Source organism: Phyllobates terribilis, unplaced genomic scaffold (assembly GCF_046119375.1).
Source record: "Phyllobates terribilis strain yellow unplaced genomic scaffold, ASM4611937v1 Scaffold_763__1_contigs__length_703860, whole genome shotgun sequence".
In the NCBI taxonomy this organism is placed as follows: Eukaryota; Metazoa; Chordata; class Amphibia; order Anura; family Dendrobatidae; genus Phyllobates; species Phyllobates terribilis.
In genome coordinates, this window is record NW_027363523.1 from 295,864 (window position 1) to 314,268 (window position 18,405).

General features: G+C 44.9%; 13 non-coding genes across 13 annotated transcripts; all 13 read left to right on the plus strand.

The window, feature by feature from the left end:
- Window positions 1-912: 912 nt before the first annotated feature.
- Window positions 913-1,103, plus strand: LOC141238690 (U2 spliceosomal RNA). The gene has a single exon (XR_012304142.1). It is a non-coding gene; the product is annotated as a U2 spliceosomal RNA (small nuclear RNA).
- A 1,118-nt stretch (window positions 1,104-2,221) lies between these two features.
- LOC141238691 (U2 spliceosomal RNA) lies at window positions 2,222-2,412 on the plus strand. Its single transcript, XR_012304143.1, has one exon. It is a non-coding gene; the product is annotated as a U2 spliceosomal RNA (small nuclear RNA).
- Window positions 2,413-3,526: 1,114 nt separating this feature from the next.
- LOC141238693 (U2 spliceosomal RNA) lies at window positions 3,527-3,717 on the plus strand. The gene has a single exon (XR_012304145.1). It is a non-coding gene; the product is annotated as a U2 spliceosomal RNA (small nuclear RNA).
- A 1,116-nt stretch (window positions 3,718-4,833) lies between these two features.
- On the plus strand, window positions 4,834-5,024 carry LOC141238694 (U2 spliceosomal RNA). The gene has a single exon (XR_012304146.1). It is a non-coding gene; the product is annotated as a U2 spliceosomal RNA (small nuclear RNA).
- Window positions 5,025-7,628: 2,604 nt separating this feature from the next.
- Window positions 7,629-7,822, plus strand: LOC141239046 (U2 spliceosomal RNA). Its single transcript, XR_012304477.1, has one exon. It is a non-coding gene; the product is annotated as a U2 spliceosomal RNA (small nuclear RNA).
- Window positions 7,823-8,940: 1,118 nt separating this feature from the next.
- On the plus strand, window positions 8,941-9,131 carry LOC141238696 (U2 spliceosomal RNA). Its single transcript, XR_012304147.1, has one exon. It is a non-coding gene; the product is annotated as a U2 spliceosomal RNA (small nuclear RNA).
- A 1,119-nt stretch (window positions 9,132-10,250) lies between these two features.
- LOC141238990 (U2 spliceosomal RNA) lies at window positions 10,251-10,441 on the plus strand. Its single transcript, XR_012304431.1, has one exon. It is a non-coding gene; the product is annotated as a U2 spliceosomal RNA (small nuclear RNA).
- Window positions 10,442-11,560: 1,119 nt separating this feature from the next.
- Window positions 11,561-11,751, plus strand: LOC141238697 (U2 spliceosomal RNA). Its single transcript, XR_012304148.1, has one exon. It is a non-coding gene; the product is annotated as a U2 spliceosomal RNA (small nuclear RNA).
- Window positions 11,752-12,871: 1,120 nt separating this feature from the next.
- LOC141238698 (U2 spliceosomal RNA) lies at window positions 12,872-13,062 on the plus strand. The gene has a single exon (XR_012304149.1). It is a non-coding gene; the product is annotated as a U2 spliceosomal RNA (small nuclear RNA).
- A 1,114-nt stretch (window positions 13,063-14,176) lies between these two features.
- Window positions 14,177-14,367, plus strand: LOC141238699 (U2 spliceosomal RNA). The gene has a single exon (XR_012304150.1). It is a non-coding gene; the product is annotated as a U2 spliceosomal RNA (small nuclear RNA).
- Window positions 14,368-15,487: 1,120 nt separating this feature from the next.
- Window positions 15,488-15,678, plus strand: LOC141238700 (U2 spliceosomal RNA). Its single transcript, XR_012304151.1, has one exon. It is a non-coding gene; the product is annotated as a U2 spliceosomal RNA (small nuclear RNA).
- A 1,112-nt stretch (window positions 15,679-16,790) lies between these two features.
- Window positions 16,791-16,981, plus strand: LOC141238701 (U2 spliceosomal RNA). The gene has a single exon (XR_012304152.1). It is a non-coding gene; the product is annotated as a U2 spliceosomal RNA (small nuclear RNA).
- A 1,119-nt stretch (window positions 16,982-18,100) lies between these two features.
- LOC141238941 (U2 spliceosomal RNA) lies at window positions 18,101-18,291 on the plus strand. Its single transcript, XR_012304383.1, has one exon. It is a non-coding gene; the product is annotated as a U2 spliceosomal RNA (small nuclear RNA).
- The last annotated feature ends 114 nt before the right edge of the window (window positions 18,292-18,405 follow it).

Genomic DNA, 18,405 nt, shown 5'->3' on the forward strand with positions numbered 1-18,405 from the left:
ATGCTATCTATCTAGCTCTCCCTCTATACTTCCTTTTGGATAAACAGACATATTAGGCAAGCATTTTGGAGCTTTCACCTAAATAACTACAGGTGGTGAGATAAGCTGCACAATATAATTGACCTTTCAGTATATTGTTGCACACACACCATCTATTTAGCAAATGCCCTTGTTATCAACAGCAGCCTTTTAAACTCACCTGAGCTAACAGGTATGTGAGCTGGTTACTCTGCTGCGCTTAAAATTTCTTTTTTGGTTTGCTACAATGCCTTTTCTGAAACGTTGTCTCCCTCTGCTGGAACACTGACTTCTTTCATTTAATGCCTGCAGACTATAAAAGAGAAACCAACCCAAAAAGTTTGGTTGATTAGTCTGTGGCATTCTTTTAAACTGTTGCTTATGGCGGTCTCTGTGAGCTTCTCAGTGACATTCAGCCATCCAGGTATCCCGCCTGCAGTAGACGGAATGTGGCAATGGAACGCTGGCTGCGCATGTCATAATAGGCTCTGAGCCTTTATATACCTGCGCACAGCAGCAGCCACCTTCAGTCTGCTGCTGGACAGCCAGCAGCAGCAGCAGCAGCAGGAGAGGTAATTAATCAGCAACCCTCCTGCTAAGGGTGGACAGCTGCTCGTTCCACCCCCCCCCCCCCGCCTTAATTGGTTCTCCTCCCTTCCAACGGTGTTGAGGCGGGTGGGAACAGCCGGGGGTTGAGGGTACTGTGCTAAAAGAGGTGGAGTTATGCAGATCTAAAACACGTGGATTGCAGCAGCAGCAAGCCGAAAAGTGCAGGCATGTGAGGGATCTAGAGGTTGACAGCATGTCTTCTTAACGGGAGTCCAGGTGGCCATCTCCACAAATGGACTTTTCAGAATCCTTGGGTGGCACCGTAGTCGGAAACCAATTCTGGTTATCGCTTCTCGGCCTTTTGGCTAAGATCAAGTGTAGTATCTGTTCTTATCAGTTTAATATCTGATACGTCCCCTATCTGGGGACCATATATTAAATGGATTTTTAGAACAGGGAGATGGAAAAAGAGCTTGCTCTGTCCACTCCACGCATTGACCTGGTATTGCAGTATCTCCAGGACCGGTGCACCCCTTCTTTAATGCAGTTTCTAAAATCAGAAAGAATTGAATTCAATGCTTTTTGTTCATTTGGCTTGTTTGTCGGATTTTGGGATGGACTCTTTGGCTTTGCTTTTCTTCTCCTCATTGGATTTTTCATGTTAAAAGTTGCAGAAGCCAGATGACAAGCTCATTTTGGTTCAACTTCAGCAACTGTGCATTGCATTGCCATGTAATGTAATGCAATGCTATCTATCTAGCTCTCCCTCTATACTTCCTTTTGGATAAACAGACATATTAGGCAAGCATTTTGGAGCTTTCACCTAAATAACTACAGGTGGTGAGATAAGCTGCACAATATAATTGACCTTTCAGTATATTGTTGCACACACACCATCTATTTAGCAAATGCCCTTGTTATCAACAGCAGCCTTTTAAACTCACCTGAGCTAACAGGTATGTGAGCTGGTTACTCTGCTGCGCTTAAAATTTCTTTTTTGGTTTGCTACAATGCCTTTTCTGAAACGTTGTCTCCCTCTGCTGGAACACTGACTTCTTTCATTTAATGCCTGCAGACTATAAAAGAGAAACCAACCCAAAAAGTTTGGTTGATTAGTCTGTGGCATTCTTTTAAACTGTTGCTTATGGCGGTCTCTGTGAGCTTCTCAGTGACATTCAGCCATCCAGGTATCCCGCCTGCAGTAGACGGAATGTGGCAATGGAACGCTGGCTGCGCGTGTCATAATAGGCTCTGAGCCTTTATATACCTGCGCACAGCAGCAGCCACCTTCAGTCTGCTGCTGGACAGCCAGCAGCAGCAGCAGCAGCAGGAGAGGTAATTAATCAGCAACCCTCCTGCTAAGGGTAGACAGCTGCTCGTTCCACCCCCCCCCCGCCTTAATTGGTTCTCCTCCCTTCCAACGGTGTTGAGGCGGGTGGGAACAGCCGGGGGTTGAGGGTACTGTGCTAAAAGAGGTGGAGTTATGCAGATCTAAAACGCGTGGATTGCAGCAGCAGCAAGCCGAAAAGTGCAGGCATGTGAGGGATCTAGAGGTTGACAGCATGTCTTCTTAACGGGAGTCCAGGTGGCCATCTCCACAAATGGACTTTTCAGAATCCTTGGGTGGCACCGTAGTCGGAAACCAATTCTGGTTATCGCTTCTCGGCCTTTTGGCTAAGATCAAGTGTAGTATCTGTTCTTATCAGTTTAATATCTGATACGTCCCCTATCTGGGGACCATATATTAAATGGATTTTTAGAACAGGGAGATGGAAAAAGAGCTTGCTCTGTCCACTCCACGCATTGACCTGGTATTGCAGTATCTCCAGGACCGGTGCACCCCTTCTTTAATGCAGTTTCTAAAATCAGAAAGAATTGAATTCAATGCTTTTTGTTCATTTGGCTTGTTTGTCGGATTTTGGGATGGACTCTTTGGCTTTGCTTTTCTTCTCCTCATTGGATTTTTCATGTTAAAAGTTGCAGAAGCCAGATGACAAGCTCATTTTGGTTCAACTTCAGCAACTGTGCATTGCATTGCCATGTAATGTAATGCAATGCTATCTATCTAGCTCTCCCTCTATACTTCCTTTTGGATAAACAGACATATTAGGCAAGCATTTTGGAGCTTTCACCTAAATAACTACAGGTGGTGAGATAAGCTGCACAATATAATTGACCTTTCAGTATATTGTTGCACACACACCATCTATTTAGCAAATGCCCTTGTTATCAACAGCAGCCTTTTAAACTCACCTGAGCTAACAGGTATGTGAGCTGGTTACTCTGCTGCGCTTAAAATTTCTTTTTTGGTTTGCTACAATGCCTTTTCTGAAACGTTGTCTCCCTCTGCTGGAACACTGACTTCTTTCATTTAATGCCTGCAGACTATAAAAGAGAAACCAACCCAAAAAGTTTGGTTGATTAGTCTGTGGCATTCTTTTAAACTGTTGCTTATGGCGGTCTCTGTGAGCTTCTCAGTGACATTCAGCCATCCAGGTATCCCGCCTGCAGTAGACGGAATGTGGCAATGGAACGCTGGCTGCGCGTGTCATAATAGGCTCTGAGCCTTTATATACCTGCGCACAGCAGCAGCCACCTTCAGTCTGCTGCTGGACAGCCAGCAGCAGCAGCAGGAGAGGTAATTAATCAGCAACCCTCCTGCTAAGGGTAGACAGCTGCTCGTTCCACCCCCCCCCCCCGCCTTAATTGGTTCTCCTCCCTTCCAACGGTGTTGAGGCGGGTGGGAACAGCTGGGGGTTGAGGGTACTATGCTAAAAGAGGTGGAGTTATGCAGATCTAAAACGCGTGGATTGCAGCAGCAGCAAGCCGAAAAGTGCAGGCATGTGAGGGATCTAGAGGTTGACAGCATGTCTTCTTAACGGGAGTCCAGGTGGCCATCTCCACAAATGGACTTTTCAGAATCCTTGGGTGGCACCGTAGTCGGAAACCAATTCTGGTTATCGCTTCTCGGCCTTTTGGCTAAGATCAAGTGTAGTATCTGTTCTTATCAGTTTAATATCTGATACGTCCCCTATCTGGGGACCATATATTAAATGGATTTTTAGAACAGGGAGATGGAAAAAGAGCTTGCTCTGTCCACTCCACGCATTGACCTGGTATTGCAGTATCTCCAGGACCGGTGCACCCCTTCTTTAATGCAGTTTCTAAAATCAGAAAGAATTGAATTCAATGCTTTTTGTTCATTTGGCTTGTTTGTCGGATTTTGGGATGGACTCTTTGGCTTTGCTTTTCTTCTCCTCATTGGATTTTTCATGTTAAAAGTTGCAGAAGCCAGATGACAAGCTCATTTTGGTTCAACTTCAGCAACTGTGCATTGCATTGCCATGTAATGTAATGCAATGCTATCTATCTAGCTCTCCCTCTATACTTCCTTTTGGATAAACAGACATATTAGGCAAGCATTTTGGAGCTTTCACCTAAATAATTACAGGTGGTGAGATAAGCTGCACAATATAATTGACCTTTCAGTATATTGTTGCACACACCATCTATTTAGCAAATGCCCTTGTTATCAACAGCAGCCTTTTAAACTCACCTGAGCTAACAGGTATGTGAGCTGGTTACTCTGCTGCGCTTAAAATTTCTTTTTTGGTTTGCTACAATGCCTTTTCTGAAACGTTGTCTCCCTCTGCTGGAACACTGACTTCTTTCATTTAATGCCTGCAGACTATAAAAGAGAAACCAACCCAAAAAGTTTGGTTGATTAGTCTGTGGCATTCTTTTAAACTGTTGCTTATGGCGGTCTCTGTGAGCTTCTCAGTGACATTCAGCCATCCAGGTATCCCGCCTGCAGTAGACGGAATGTGGCAATGGAACGCTGGCTGCGCGTGTCATAATAGGCTCTGAGCCTTTATATACCTGCGCACAGCAGCAGCCACCTTCAGTCTGCTGCTGGACAGCCAGCAGCAGCAGCAGCAGCAGGAGAGGTAATTAATCAGCAACCCTCCTGCTAAGGGTAGACAGCTGCTCGTTCCACCCCCCCCCCGCCTTAATTGGTTCTCCTCCCTTCCAACGGTGTTGAGGCGGGTGGGAACAGCCGGGGGTTGAGAGTACTGTGCTAAAAGAGGTGGAGTTATGCAGATCTAAAACGCGTGGATTGCAGCAGCAGCAAGCCGAAAAGTGCAGGCATGTGAGGGATCTAGAGGTTGACAGCATGTCTTCTTAACGGGAGTCCAGGTGGCCATCTCCACAAATGGACTTTTCAGAATCCTTGGGTGGCACCGTAGTCGGAAACCAATTCTGGTTATCGCTTCTCGGCCTTTTGGCTAAGATCAAGTGTAGTATCTGTTCTTATCAGTTTAATATCTGATACGTCCCCTATCTGGGGACCATATATTAAATGGATTTTTAGAACAGGGAGATGGAAAAAGAGCTTGCTCTGTCCACTCCACGCATTGACCTGGTATTGCAGTATCTCCAGGACCGGTGCACCCCTTCTTTAATGCAGTTTCTAAAATCAGAAAGAATTGAATTCAATGCTTTTTGTTCATTTGGCTTGTTTGTCGGATTTTGGGATGGACTCTTTGGCTTTGCTTTTCTTCTCCTCATTGGATTTTTCATGTTAAAAGTTGCAGAAGCCAGATGACAAGCTCATTTTGGTTCAACTTCAGCAACTGTGCATTGCATTGCCATGTAATGTAATGCAATGCTATCTATCTAGCTCTCCCTCTATACTTCCTTTTGGATAAACAGACATATTAGGCAAGCATTTTGGAGCTTTCACCTAAATAACTACAGGTGGTGAGATAAGCTGCACAATATAATTGACCTTTCAGTATATTGTTGCACACACACCATCTATTTAGCAAATGCCCTTGTTATCAACAGCAGCCTTTTAAACTCACCTGAGCTAACAGGTATGTGAGCTGGTTACTCTGCTGCGCTTAAAATTTCTTTTTTGGTTTGCTACAATGCCTTTTCTGAAACGTTGTCTCCCTCTGCTGGAACACTGACTTCTTTCATTTAATGCCTGCAGACTATAAAAGAGAAACCAACCCAAAAAGTTTGGTTGATTAGTCTGTGGCATTCTTTTAAACTGTTGCTTATGGCGGTCTCTGTGAGCTTCTCAGTGACATTCAGCCATCCAGGTATCCCGCCTGCAGTAGACGGAATGTGGCAATGGAACGCTGGCTGCGCGTGTCATAATAGGCTCTGAGCCTTTATATACCTGCGCACAGCAGCAGCCACCTTCAGTCTGCTGCTGGACAGCCAGCAGCAGCAGCAGCAGCAGGAGAGGTAATTAATCAGCAACCCTCCTGCTAAGGGTAGACAGCTGCTCGTTCCACCCCCCCCCCCCGCCTTAATTGGTTCTCCTCCCTTCCAACGGTGTTGAGGCGGGTGGGAACAGCCGGGGGTTGAGGGTACTGTGCTAAAAGAGGTGGAGTTATGCAGATCTAAAACGCGTGGATTGCAGCAGCAGCAAGCCGAAAAGTGCAGGCATGTGAGGGATCTAGAGGTTGACAGCATGTCTTCTTAACGGGAGTCCAGGTGGCCATCTCCACAAATGGACTTTTCAGAATCCTTGGGTGGCACCATAGTCGGAAACCAATTCTGGTTATCGCTTCTCGGCCTTTTGGCTAAGATCAAGTGCAGTGATTTAGCGATTGCTGCCTTGGTTTTGGTTGGAGGTGTCTGGGGTACCTGGCTCGTCGGCCTTGGGGGATCGTCCTTACTTAATTGTGGGGACTTCACCCCCTTGCTGCTATAGGCGTGTCGGCTTAGTCCCCAGACAACGGGAAGCGATCATACTCGCTCCTTCTGTGTGTTGGAGTGGAGATTACGCTCATTCTGTTGGAGAATCATGGCAACAGAGGCGGAGTTGTGGCCGAAGTTGGAGGTTCCGGAACATGCACGTGTGGAGACCGCTTTCCGGATTTTTGTCCGGAGAGACTGTCAGAAGGTTAAGGACTTTCGGTTTATTATGAAGGAGATCATCTTGGGTGTCGCAAAGGTGAAAAAAGAAGACATCGTGGCAGTTATGGATTATCCCCAAAAGGGTGTCTATGATGTGTTTTTTGAGTCTAGGAAGATTTTGGAGAACTATATGGATTCTTTTGATGAATTGAGACATGAGAAATTTGTTGGAATTCGGTTTCAACGTCACGTATTTAGTAGTGAAAAGATGGTGACAGTGAAGATGTTTTCACCACTGGTTCCAGAAGAGGACATTGTCACGTTTTTGAGTGGTTTTGCCAAGTCTGTAGTATCAAAAGGTAAAGTAATGAATGAATTCGGAGTATGGACGGGAAAGTGGAAATTTTTTGTGGAATTTAACATTAACAAGGATAGGAGTTTTTCCTACCCGCCTCAAAGGTTTAAGCTTGGTAAAGTAAGTGGGAATTTATTCTTTAATGGGATGGATTCCTTTTGTTCAATTTGTGAGGTATATGGTCATAAACGTGAAGACTGTACTGCAGAAAAGTGTTGGAAGTGTAAAGCGGAAGGACATGTTTCTAAATCATGTCCAGTAGAAAGGAATAAGTGTAACCTGTGTATGGAAATTGGGCATAGGTTTAAGGAATGCCCAAAGAGAAAGAGTAATAAGGAGAAGATGGAAAGTGCAAAGGCGGAAAAGAAAGAAAAAAAGAAGACGGTAGAGGTTCAGAGGCAAACAGAAGAGGAGGAAGCTGATAAAGAAATGGACAAAGTTAAAAAAGGAATTGCGGAAATGAAGGGAAGTGGTGTGTGTTTTGAAGCTTTTTTTCCAAAGGTAATCGCAAGTGTGAAGGCAAATAAAGAGAGGTTTTTTGAAACCTATAAGGTGGGAAGGACATGGATAGATTATGTGAATACAAACTTTGAATCTTTCTCGCAAGAGAAAGGACTGTTGGAGTATCTAACATATTATGCGTTGAAGGGAGGAATGCAGTAATGTGTTTTGTTTCCTTCCTCTATATATTATGTGTCTGAGAGGAAATACTGGTTGTTGTTTTGTTTTTTTTGTATATGCATTAAATAATGTTTTTTTGTTTTAAAATGACACGATGATGGATTTGGTCCATCACCGTTTTCAGAAGTATGGAATCGAGATGGTACTTGTAATCTGAGTGTTATGGAAAAAAAAAAAAAAAAAAAAAAAAAATCTGTTCTTATCAGTTTAATATCTGATACGTCCCCTATCTGGGGACCATATATTAAATGGATTTTTAGAACAGGGAGATGGAAAAAGAGCTTGCTCTGTCCACTCCACGCATTGACCTGGTATTGCAGTATCTCCAGGACCGGTGCACCCCTTCTTTAATGCAGTTTCTAAAATCAGAAAGAATTGAATTCAATGCTTTTTGTTCATTTGGCTTGTTTGTCGGATTTTGGGATGGACTCTTTGGCTTTGCTTTTCTTCTCCTCATTGGATTTTTCATGTTAAAAGTTGCAGAAGCCAGATGACAAGCTCATTTTGGTTCAACTTCAGCAACTGTGCATTGCATTGCCATGTAATGTAATGCAATGCTATCTATCTAGCTCTCCCTCTATACTTCCTTTTGGATAAACAGACATATTAGGCAAGCATTTTGGAGCTTTCACCTAAATAACTACAGGTGGTGAGATAAGCTGCACAATATAATTGACCTTTCAGTATATTGTTGCACACACACCATCTATTTAGCAAATGCCCTTGTTATCAACAGCAGCCTTTTAAACTCACCTGAGCTAACAGGTATGTGAGCTGGTTACTCTGCTGCGCTTAAAATTTCTTTTTTGGTTTGCTACAATGCCTTTTCTGAAACGTTGTCTCCCTCTGCTGGAACACTGACTTCTTTCATTTAATGCCTGCAGACTATAAAAGAGAAACCAACCCAAAAAGTTTGGTTGATTAGTCTGTGGCATTCTTTTAAACTGTTGCTTATGGCGGTCTCTGTGAGCTTCTCAGTGACATTCAGCCATCCAGGTATCCCGCCTGCAGTAGACGGAATGTGGCAATGGAACGCTGGCTGCGCGTGTCATAATAGGCTCTGAGCCTTTATATACCTGCGCACAGCAGCAGCCACCTTCAGTCTGCTGCTGGACAGCCAGCAGCAGCAGCAGCAGCAGGAGAGGTAATTAATCAGCAACCCTCCTGCTAAGGGTAGACAGCTGCTCGTTCCACCCCCCCCCCGCCTTAATTGGTTCTCCTCCCTTCCAACGGTGTTGAGGCGGGTGGGAACAGCCGGGGGTTGAGGGTACTGTGCTAAAAGAGGTGGAGTTATGCAGATCTAAAACACGTGGATTGCAGCAGCAGCAAGCCGAAAAGTGCAGGCATGTGAGGGATCTAGAGGTTGACAGCATGTCTTCTTAACGGGAGTCCAGGTGGCCATCTCCACAAATGGACTTTTCAGAATCCTTGGGTGGCACCGTAGTCGGAAACCAATTCTGGTTATCGCTTCTCGGCCTTTTGGCTAAGATCAAGTGTAGTATCTGTTCTTATCAGTTTAATATCTGATACGTCCCCTATCTGGGGACCATATATTAAATGGATTTTTAGAACAGGGAGATGGAAAAAGAGCTTGCTCTGTCCACTCCACGCATTGACCTGGTATTGCAGTATCTCCAGGACCGGTGCACCCCTTCTTTAATGCAGTTTCTAAAATCAGAAAGAATTGAATTCAATGCTTTTTGTTCATTTGGCTTGTTTGTCGGATTTTGGGATGGACTCTTTGGCTTTGCTTTTCTTCTCCTCATTGGATTTTTCATGTTAAAAGTTGCAGAAGCCAGATGACAAGCTCATTTTGGTTCAACTTCAGCAACTGTGCATTGCATTGCCATGTAATGTAATGCAATGCTATCTATCTAGCTCTCCCTCTATACTTCCTTTTGGATAAACAGACATATTAGGCAAGCATTTTGGAGCTTTCACCTAAATAACTACAGGTGGTGAGATAAGCTGCACAATATAATTGACCTTTCAGTATATTGTTGCACACACACCATCTATTTAGCAAATGCCCTTGTTATCAACAGCAGCCTTTTAAACTCACCTGAGCTAACAGGTATGTGAGCTGGTTACTCTGCTGCGCTTAAAATTTCTTTTTTGGTTTGCTACAATGCCTTTTCTGAAACGTTGTCTCCCTCTGCTGGAACACTGACTTCTTTCATTTAATGCCTGCAGACTATAAAAGAGAAACCAACCCAAAAAGTTTGGTTGATTAGTCTGTGGCATTCTTTTAAACTGTTGCTTATGGCGGTCTCTGTGAGCTTCTCAGTGACATTCAGCCATCCAGGTATCCCGCCTGCAGTAGACGGAATGTGGCAATGGAACGCTGGCTGCGCGTGTCATAATAGGCTCTGAGCCTTTATATACCTGCGCACAGCAGCAGCCACCTTCAGTCTGCTGCTGGACAGCCAGCAGCAGCAGCAGCAGCAGGAGAGGTAATTAATCAGCAACCCTCCTGCTAAGGGTAGACAGCTGCTCGTTCCACCCCCCCCCCCGCCTTAATTGGTTCTCCTCCCTTCCAACGGTGTTGAGGCGGGTGGGAACAGCCGGGGGTTGAGGGTACTGTGCTAAAAGAGGTGGAGTTATGCAGATCTAAAACGCGTGGATTGCAGCAGCAGCAAGCCGAAAAGTGCAGGCATGTGAGGGATCTAGAGGTTGACAGCATGTCTTCTTAACGGGAGTCCAGGTGGCCATCTCCACAAATGGACTTTTCAGAATCCTTGGGTGGCACCGTAGTCGGAAACCAATTCTGGTTATCGCTTCTCGGCCTTTTGGCTAAGATCAAGTGTAGTATCTGTACTTATCAGTTTAATATCTGATACGTCCCCTATCTGGGGACCATATATTAAATGGATTTTTAGAACAGGGAGATGGAAAAAGAGCTTGCTCTGTCCACTCCACGCATTGACCTGGTATTGCAGTATCTCCAGGACCGGTGCACCCCTTCTTTAATGCAGTTTCTAAAATCAGAAAGAATTGAATTCAATGCTTTTTGTTCATTTGGCTTGTTTGTCGGATTTTGGGATGGACTCTTTGGCTTTGCTTTTCTTCTCCTCATTGGATTTTTCATGTTAAAAGTTGCAGAAGCCAGATGACAAGCTCATTTTGGTTCAACTTCAGCAACTGTGCATTGCATTGCCATGTAATGTAATGCAATGCTATCTATCTAGCTCTCCCTCTGTACTTCCTTTTGGATAAACAGACATATTAGGCAAGCATTTTGGAGCTTTCACCTAAATAACTACAGGTAGTGAGATAAGCTGCACAATATAATTGACCTTTCAGTATATTGTTGCACACACACCATGTATTTAGCAAATGCCCTTGTTATCAACAGCAGCCTTTTAAACTCACCTGAGCTAACAGGTATGTGAGCTGGTTACTCTGCTGCGCTTAAAATTTCTTTTTTGGTTTGCTACAATGCCTTTTCTGAAACGTTGTCTCCCTCTGCTGGAACACTGACTTCTTTCATTTAATGCCTGCAGACTATAAAAGAGAAACCAACCCAAAAAGTTTGGTTGATTAGTCTGTGGCATTCTTTTAAACTGTTGCTTATGGCGGTCTCTGTGAGCTTCTCAGTGACATTCAGCCATCCAGGTATCCCGCCTGCATTAGACGGAATGTGGCAATGGAACGCTGGCTGCGCGTGTCATAATAGGCTCTGAGCCTTTATATACCTGCGCACAGCAGCAGCCACCTTCAGTCTGCTGCTGGACAGCCAGCAGCAGCAGCAGCAGCAGGAGAGGTAATTAATCAGCAACCCTCCTGCTAAGGGTAGACAGCTGCTCGTTCCACCCCCCCCCCCGCCTTAATTGGTTCTCCTCCCTTCCAACGGTGTTGAGGCGGGTGGGAACAGCCGGGGGTTGAGGGTACTGTGCTAAAAGAGGTGGAGTTATGCAGATCTAAAACGCGTGGATTGCAGCAGCAGCAAGCCGAAAAGTGCAGGCATGTGAGGGATCTAGAGGTTGACAGCATGTCTTCTTAACGGGAGTCCAGGTGGCCATCTCCACAAATGGACTTTTCAGAATCCTTGGGTGGCACCGTAGTCGGAAACCAATTCTGGTTATCGCTTCTCGGCCTTTTGGCTAAGATCAAGTGTAGTATCTGTTCTTATCAGTTTAATATCTGATACGTCCCCTATCTGGGGACCATATATTAAATGGATTTTTAGAACAGGGAGATGGAAAAAGAGCTTGCTCTGTCCACTCCACGCATTGACCTGGTATTGCAGTATCTCCAGGACCGGTGCACCCCTTCTTTAATGCAGTTTCTAAAATCAGAAAGAATTAAATTCAATGCTTTTTGTTCATTTGGCTTGTTTGTCGGATTTTGGGATGGACTCTTTGGCTTTGCTTTTCTTCTCCTCATTGGATTTTTCATGTTAAAAGTTGCAGAAGCCAGATGACAAGCTCATTTTGGTTCAACTTCAGCAACTGTGCATTGCATTGCCATGTAATGTAATGCAATGCTATCTATCTAGCTCTCCCTCTATACTTCCTTTTGGATAAACAGACATATTAGGCAAGCATTTTGGAGCTTTCACCTAAATAACTACAGGTGGTGAGATAAGCTGCACAATATAATTGACCTTTCAGTATATTGTTGCACACACACCATCTATTTAGCAAATGCCCTTGTTATCAACAGCAGCCTTTTAAACTCACCTGAGCTAACAGGTATGTGAGCTGGTTACTCTGCTGCGCTTAAAATTTCTTTTTTGGTTTGCTACAATGCCTTTTCTGAAACGTTGTCTCCCTCTGCTGGAACACTGACTTCTTTCATTTAATGCCTGCAGACTATAAAAGAGAAACCAACCCAAAAAGTTTGGTTGATTAGTCTGTGGCATTCTTTTAAACTGTTGCTTATGGCGGTCTCTGTGAGCTTCTCAGTGACATTCAGCCATCCAGGTATCCCGCCTGCAGTAGACGGAATGTGGCAATGGAACGCTGGCTGCGCGTGTCATAATAGGCTCTGAGCCTTTATATACCTGCGCACAGCAGCAGCCACCTTCAGTCTGCTGCTGGACAGCCAGCCAGCAGCAGCAGCAGCAGGAGAGGTAATTAATCAGCAACCCTCCTGCTAAGGGTAGACAGCTGCTCGTTCCACCCCCCCCCCCGCCTTAATTGGTTCTCCTCCCTTCCAACGGTGTTGAGGCGGGTGGGAACAGCCGGGGGTTGAGGGTACTGTGCTAAAAGAGGTGGAGTTATGCAGATCTAAAACGCGTGGATTGCAGCAGCAGCAAGCCGAAAAGTGCAGGCATGTGAGGGATCTAGAGGTTGACAGCATGTCTTCTTAACGGGAGTCCAGGTGGCCATCTCCACAAATGGACTTTTCAGAATCCTTGGGTGGCACCGTAGTCGGAAACCAATTCTGGTTATCGCTTCTCGGCCTTTTGGCTAAGATCAAGTGTAGTATCTGTTCTTATCAGTTTAATATCTGATACGTCCCCTATCTGGGGACCATATATTAAATGGATTTTTAGAACAGGGAGATGGAAAAAGAGCTTGCTCTGTCCACTCCACGCATTGACCTGGTATTGCAGTATCTCCAGGACCGGTGCACCCCTTCTTTAATGCAGTTTCTAAAATCAGAAAGAATTGAATTCAATGCTTTTTGTTCATTTGGCTTGTTTGTCGGATTTTGGGATGGACTCTTTGGCTTTGCTTTTCTTCTCCTCATTGGATTTTTCATGTTAAAAGTTGCAGAAGCCAGATGACAAGCTCATTTTGGTTCAACTTCAGCAACTGTGCATTGCATTGCCATGTAATGTAATGCAATGCTATCTATCTAGCTCTCCCTCTATACTTCCTTTTGGATAAACAGACATATTAGGCAAGCATTTTGGAGCTTTCACCTAAATAACTACAGGTGGTGAGATAAGCTGCACAATATAATTGACCTTTTATTGTTGCACACACACCATCTATTTAGCAAATGCCCTTGTTATCAACAGCAGCCTTTTAAACTCACCTGAGCTAACAGGTATGTGAGCTGGTTACTCTGCTGCGCTTAAAATTTCTTTTTTGGTTTGCTACAATGCCTTTTCTGAAACGTTGTCTCCCTCTGCTGGAACACTGACTTCTTTCATTTAATGCCTGCAGACTATAAAAGAGAAACCAACCCAAAAAGTTTGGTTGATTAGTCTGTGGCATTCTTTTAAACTGTTGCTTATGGCGGTCTCTGTGAGCTTCTCAGTGACATTCAGCCATCCAGGTATCCCGCCTGCATTAGACGGAATGTGGCAATGGAACGCTGGCTGCGCGTGTCATAATAGGCTCTGAGCCTTTATATACCTGCGCACAGCAGCAGCCACCTTCAGTCTGCTGCTGGACAGCCAGCAGCAGCAGCAGCAGCAGGAGAGGTAATTAATCAGCAACCCTCCTGCTAAGGGTAGACAGCTGCTCGTTCCACCCCCCCCCCCGCCTTAATTGGTTCTCCTCCCTTCCAACGGTGTTGAGGCGGGTGGGAACAGCCGGGGGTTGAGGGTACTGTGCTAAAAGAGGTGGAGTTATGCAGATCTAAAACGCGTGGATTGCAGCAGCAGCAAGCCGAAAAGTGCAGGCATGTGAGGGATCTAGAGGTTGACAGCATGTCTTCTTAACGGGAGTCCAGGTGGCCATCTCCACAAATGGACTTTTCAGAATCCTTGGGTGGCACCGTAGTCGGAAACCAATTCTGGTTATCGCTTCTCGGCCTTTTGGCTAAGATCAAGTGTAGTATCTGTTCTTATCAGTTTAATATCTGATACGTCCCCTATCTGGGGACCATATATTAAATGGATTTTTAGAACAGGGAGATGGAAAAAGAGCTTGCTCTGTCCACTCCACGCATTGACCTGGTATTGCAGTATCTCCAGGACCGGTGCACCCCTTCTTTAATGCAGTTTCTAAAATCAGAAAGAATTAAATTCAATGCTTTTTGTTCATTTGGCTTGTTTGTCGGATTTTGGGATGGACTCTTTGGCTTTGCTTTTCTTCTCCTCATTGGATTTTTCATGTTAAAAGTTGCAGAAGCCAGATGACAAGCTCATTTTGGTTCAACTTCAGCAACTGTGCATTGCATTGCCATGTAATGTAATGCAATGCTATCTATCTAGCTCTCCCTCTATACTTCCTTTTGGATAAACAGACATATTAGGCAAGCATTTTGGAGCTTTCACCTAAATAACTACAGGTGGTGAGATAAGCTGCACAATATAATTGACCTTTCAGTATATTGTTGCACACACACCATCTATTTAGCAAATGCCCTTGTTATCAACAGCAGCCTTTTAAACTCACCTGAGCTAACAGGTATGTGAGCTGGTTACTCTGCTGCGCTTAAAATTTCTTTTTTGGTTTGCTACAATGCCTTTTCTGAAACGTTGTCTCCCTCTGCTGGAACACTGACTTCTTTCATTTAATGCCTGCAGACTATAAAAGAGAAACCAACCCAAAAAGTTTGGTTGATTAGTCTGTGGCATTCTTTTAAACTGTTGCTTATGGCGGTCTCTGTGAGCTTCTCAGTGACATTCAGCCATCCAGGTATCCCGCCTGCAGTAGACGGAATGTGGCAATGGAACGCTGGCTGCGCGTGTCATAATAGGCTCTGAGCCTTTATATACCTGCGCACAGCAGCAGCCACCTTCAGTCTGCTGCTGGACAGCCAGCCAGCAGCAGCAGCAGCAGGAGAGGTAATTAATCAGCAACCCTCCTGCTAAGGGTAGACAGCTGCTCGTTCCACCCCCCCCCCCGCCTTAATTGGTTCTCCTCCCTTCCAACGGTGTTGAGGCGGGTGGGAACAGCCGGGGGTTGAGGGTACTGTGCTAAAAGAGGTGGAGTTATGCAGATCTAAAACGCGTGGATTGCAGCAGCAGCAAGCCGAAAAGTGCAGGCATGTGAGGGATCTAGAGGTTGACAGCATGTCTTCTTAACGGGAGTCCAGGTGGCCATCTCCACAAATGGACTTTTCAGAATCCTTGGGTGGCACCGTAGTCGGAAACCAATTCTGGTTATCGCTTCTCGGCCTTTTGGCTAAGATCAAGTGTAGTATCTGTTCTTATCAGTTTAATATCTGATACGTCCCCTATCTGGGGACCATATATTAAATGGATTTTTAGAACAGGGAGATGGAAAAAGAGCTTGCTCTGTCCACTCCACGCATTGACCTGGTATTGCAGTATCTCCAGGACCGGTGCACCCCTTCTTTAATGCAGTTTCTAAAATCAGAAAGAATTGAATTCAATGCTTTTTGTTCATTTGGCTTGTTTGTCGGATTTTGGGATGGACTCTTTGGCTTTGCTTTTCTTCTCCTCATTGGATTTTTCATGTTAAAAGTTGCAGAAGCCAGATGACAAGCTCATTTTGGTTCAACTTCAGCAACTGTGCATTGCATTGCCATGTAATGTAATGCAATGCTATCTATCTAGCTCTCCCTCTATACTTCCTTTTGGATAAACAGACATATTAGGCAAGCATTTTGGAGCTTTCACCTAAATAACTACAGGTGGTGAGATAAGCTGCACAATATAATTGACCTTTTATTGTTGCACACACACCATCTATTTAGCAAATGCCCTTGTTATCAACAGCAGCCTTTTAAACTCACCTGAGCTAACAGGTATGTGAGCTGGTTACTCTGCTGCGCTTAAAATTTCTTTTTTGGTTTGCTACAATGCCTTTTCTGAAACGTTGTCTCCCTCTGCTGGAACACTGACTTCTTTCATTTAATGCCTGCAGACTATAAAAGAGAAACCAACCCAAAAAGTTTGGTTGATTAGTCTGTGGCATTCTTTTAAACTGTTGCTTATGGCGGTCTCTGTGAGCTTCTCAGTGACATTCAGCCATCCAGGTATCCCGCCTGCAGTAGATGGAATGTGGCAATGGAACGCTGGCTGCGCGTGTCATAATAGGCTCTGAGCCTTTATATACCTGCGCACAGCAGCAGCCACCTTCAGTCTGCTGCTGGACAGCCAGCAGCAGCAGCAGCAGCAGGAGAGGTAATTAATCAGCAACCCTCCTGCTAAGGGTAGACAGCTGCTCGTTCCACCCCCCCCCCGCCTTAATTGGTTCTCCTCCCTTCCAACGGTGTTGAGGCGGGTGGGAACAGCCGGGGGTTGAGGGTACTGTGCTAAAAGAGGTGGAGTTATGCAGATCTAAAACGCGTGGATTGCAGCAGCAGCAAGCCGAAAAGTGCAGGCATGTGAGGGATCTAGAGGTTGACAGCATGTCTTCTTAACGGGAGTCCAGGTGGCCATCTCCACAAATGGACTTTTCAGAATCTTTGGGTGGCACCGTAGTCGAAACCAATTCTGGTTATCGCTTCTCGGCCTTTTGGCTAAGATCAAGTGTAGTATCTGTTCTTATCAGTTTAATATCTGATACGTCCCCTATCTGGGGACCATATATTAAATGGATTTTTAGAACAGGGAGATGGAAAAAGAGCTTGCTCTGTCCACTCCACGCATTGACCTGGTATTGCAGTATCTCCAGGACCGGTGCACCCCTTCTTTAATGCAGTTTCTAAAATCAGAAAGAATTGAATTCAATGCTGTTTGTTCATTTGGCTTGTTTGTCGGATTTTGGGATGGACTCTTTGGCTTTGCTTTTCTTCTCCTCATTGGATTTTTCATGTTAAAAGTTGCAGAAGCCAGATGACAAGCTCATTTTGGTTCAACTTCAGCAACTGTGCATTGCATTGCCATGTAATGTAATGCAATGCTATCTATCTAGCTCTCCCTCTATACTTCCTTTTGGATAAACAGACATATTAGGCAAGCATTTTGGAGCTTTCACCTAAATAACTACAGGTGGTGAGATAAGCTGCACAATATAATTGACCTTTCAGTATATTGTTGCACACACACCATCTATTTAGCAAATGCCCTTGTTATCAACAGCAGCCTTTTAAACTCACCTGAGCTAACAGGTATGTGAGCTGGTTACTCTGCTGCGCTTAAAATTTCTTTTTTGGTTTGCTACAATGCCTTTTCTGAAACGTTGTCTCCCTCTGCTGGAACACTGACTTCTTTCATTTAATGCCTGCAGACTATAAAAGAGAAACCAACCCAAAAAGTTTGGTTGATTAGTCTGTGGCATTCTTTTAAACTGTTGCTTATGGCGGTCTCTGTGAGCTTCTCAGTGACATTCAGCCATCCAAGTATCCCGCCTGCAGTAGACGGAATGTGGCAATGGAACGCTGGCTGCGCGTGTCATAATAGGCTCTGAGCCTTTATATACCTGCGCACAGCAGCAGCCACCTTCAGTCTGCTGCTGGACAGCCAGCCAGCAGCAGCAGCAGCAGGAGAGGTAATTAATCAGCAACCCTCCTGCTAAGGGTAGACAGCTGCTCGTTCCACCCCCCCCCCGCCTTAATTGGTTCTCCTCCCTTCCAACGGTGTTGAGGCGGGTGGGAACAGCCGGGGGTTGAGGGTACTGTGCTAAAAGAGGTGGAGTTATGCAGATCTAAAACGCGTGGATTGCAGCAGCAGCAAGCCGAAAAGTGCAGGCATGTGAGGGATCTAGAGGTTGACAGCATGTCTTCTTAACGGGAGTCCAGGTGGCCATCTCCACAAATGGACTTTTCAGAATCCTTGGGTGGCACCGTAGTCGGAAACCAATTCTGGTTATCGCTTCTCGGCCTTTTGGCTAAGATCAAGTGTAGTATCTGTTCTTATCAGTTTAATATCTGATACGTCCCCTATCTGGGGACCATATATTAAATGGATTTTTAGAACAGGGAGATGGAAAAAGAGCTTGCTCTGTCCACTCCACGCATTGACCTGGTATTGCAGTATCTCCAGGACCGGTGCTCCCCTTCTTTAATGCAGTTTCTAAAATCAGAAAGAATTGAATTCAATGCTTTTTGTTCATTTGGCTTGTTTGTCGGATTTTGGGATGGACTCTTTGGCTTTGCTTTTCTTCTCCTCATTG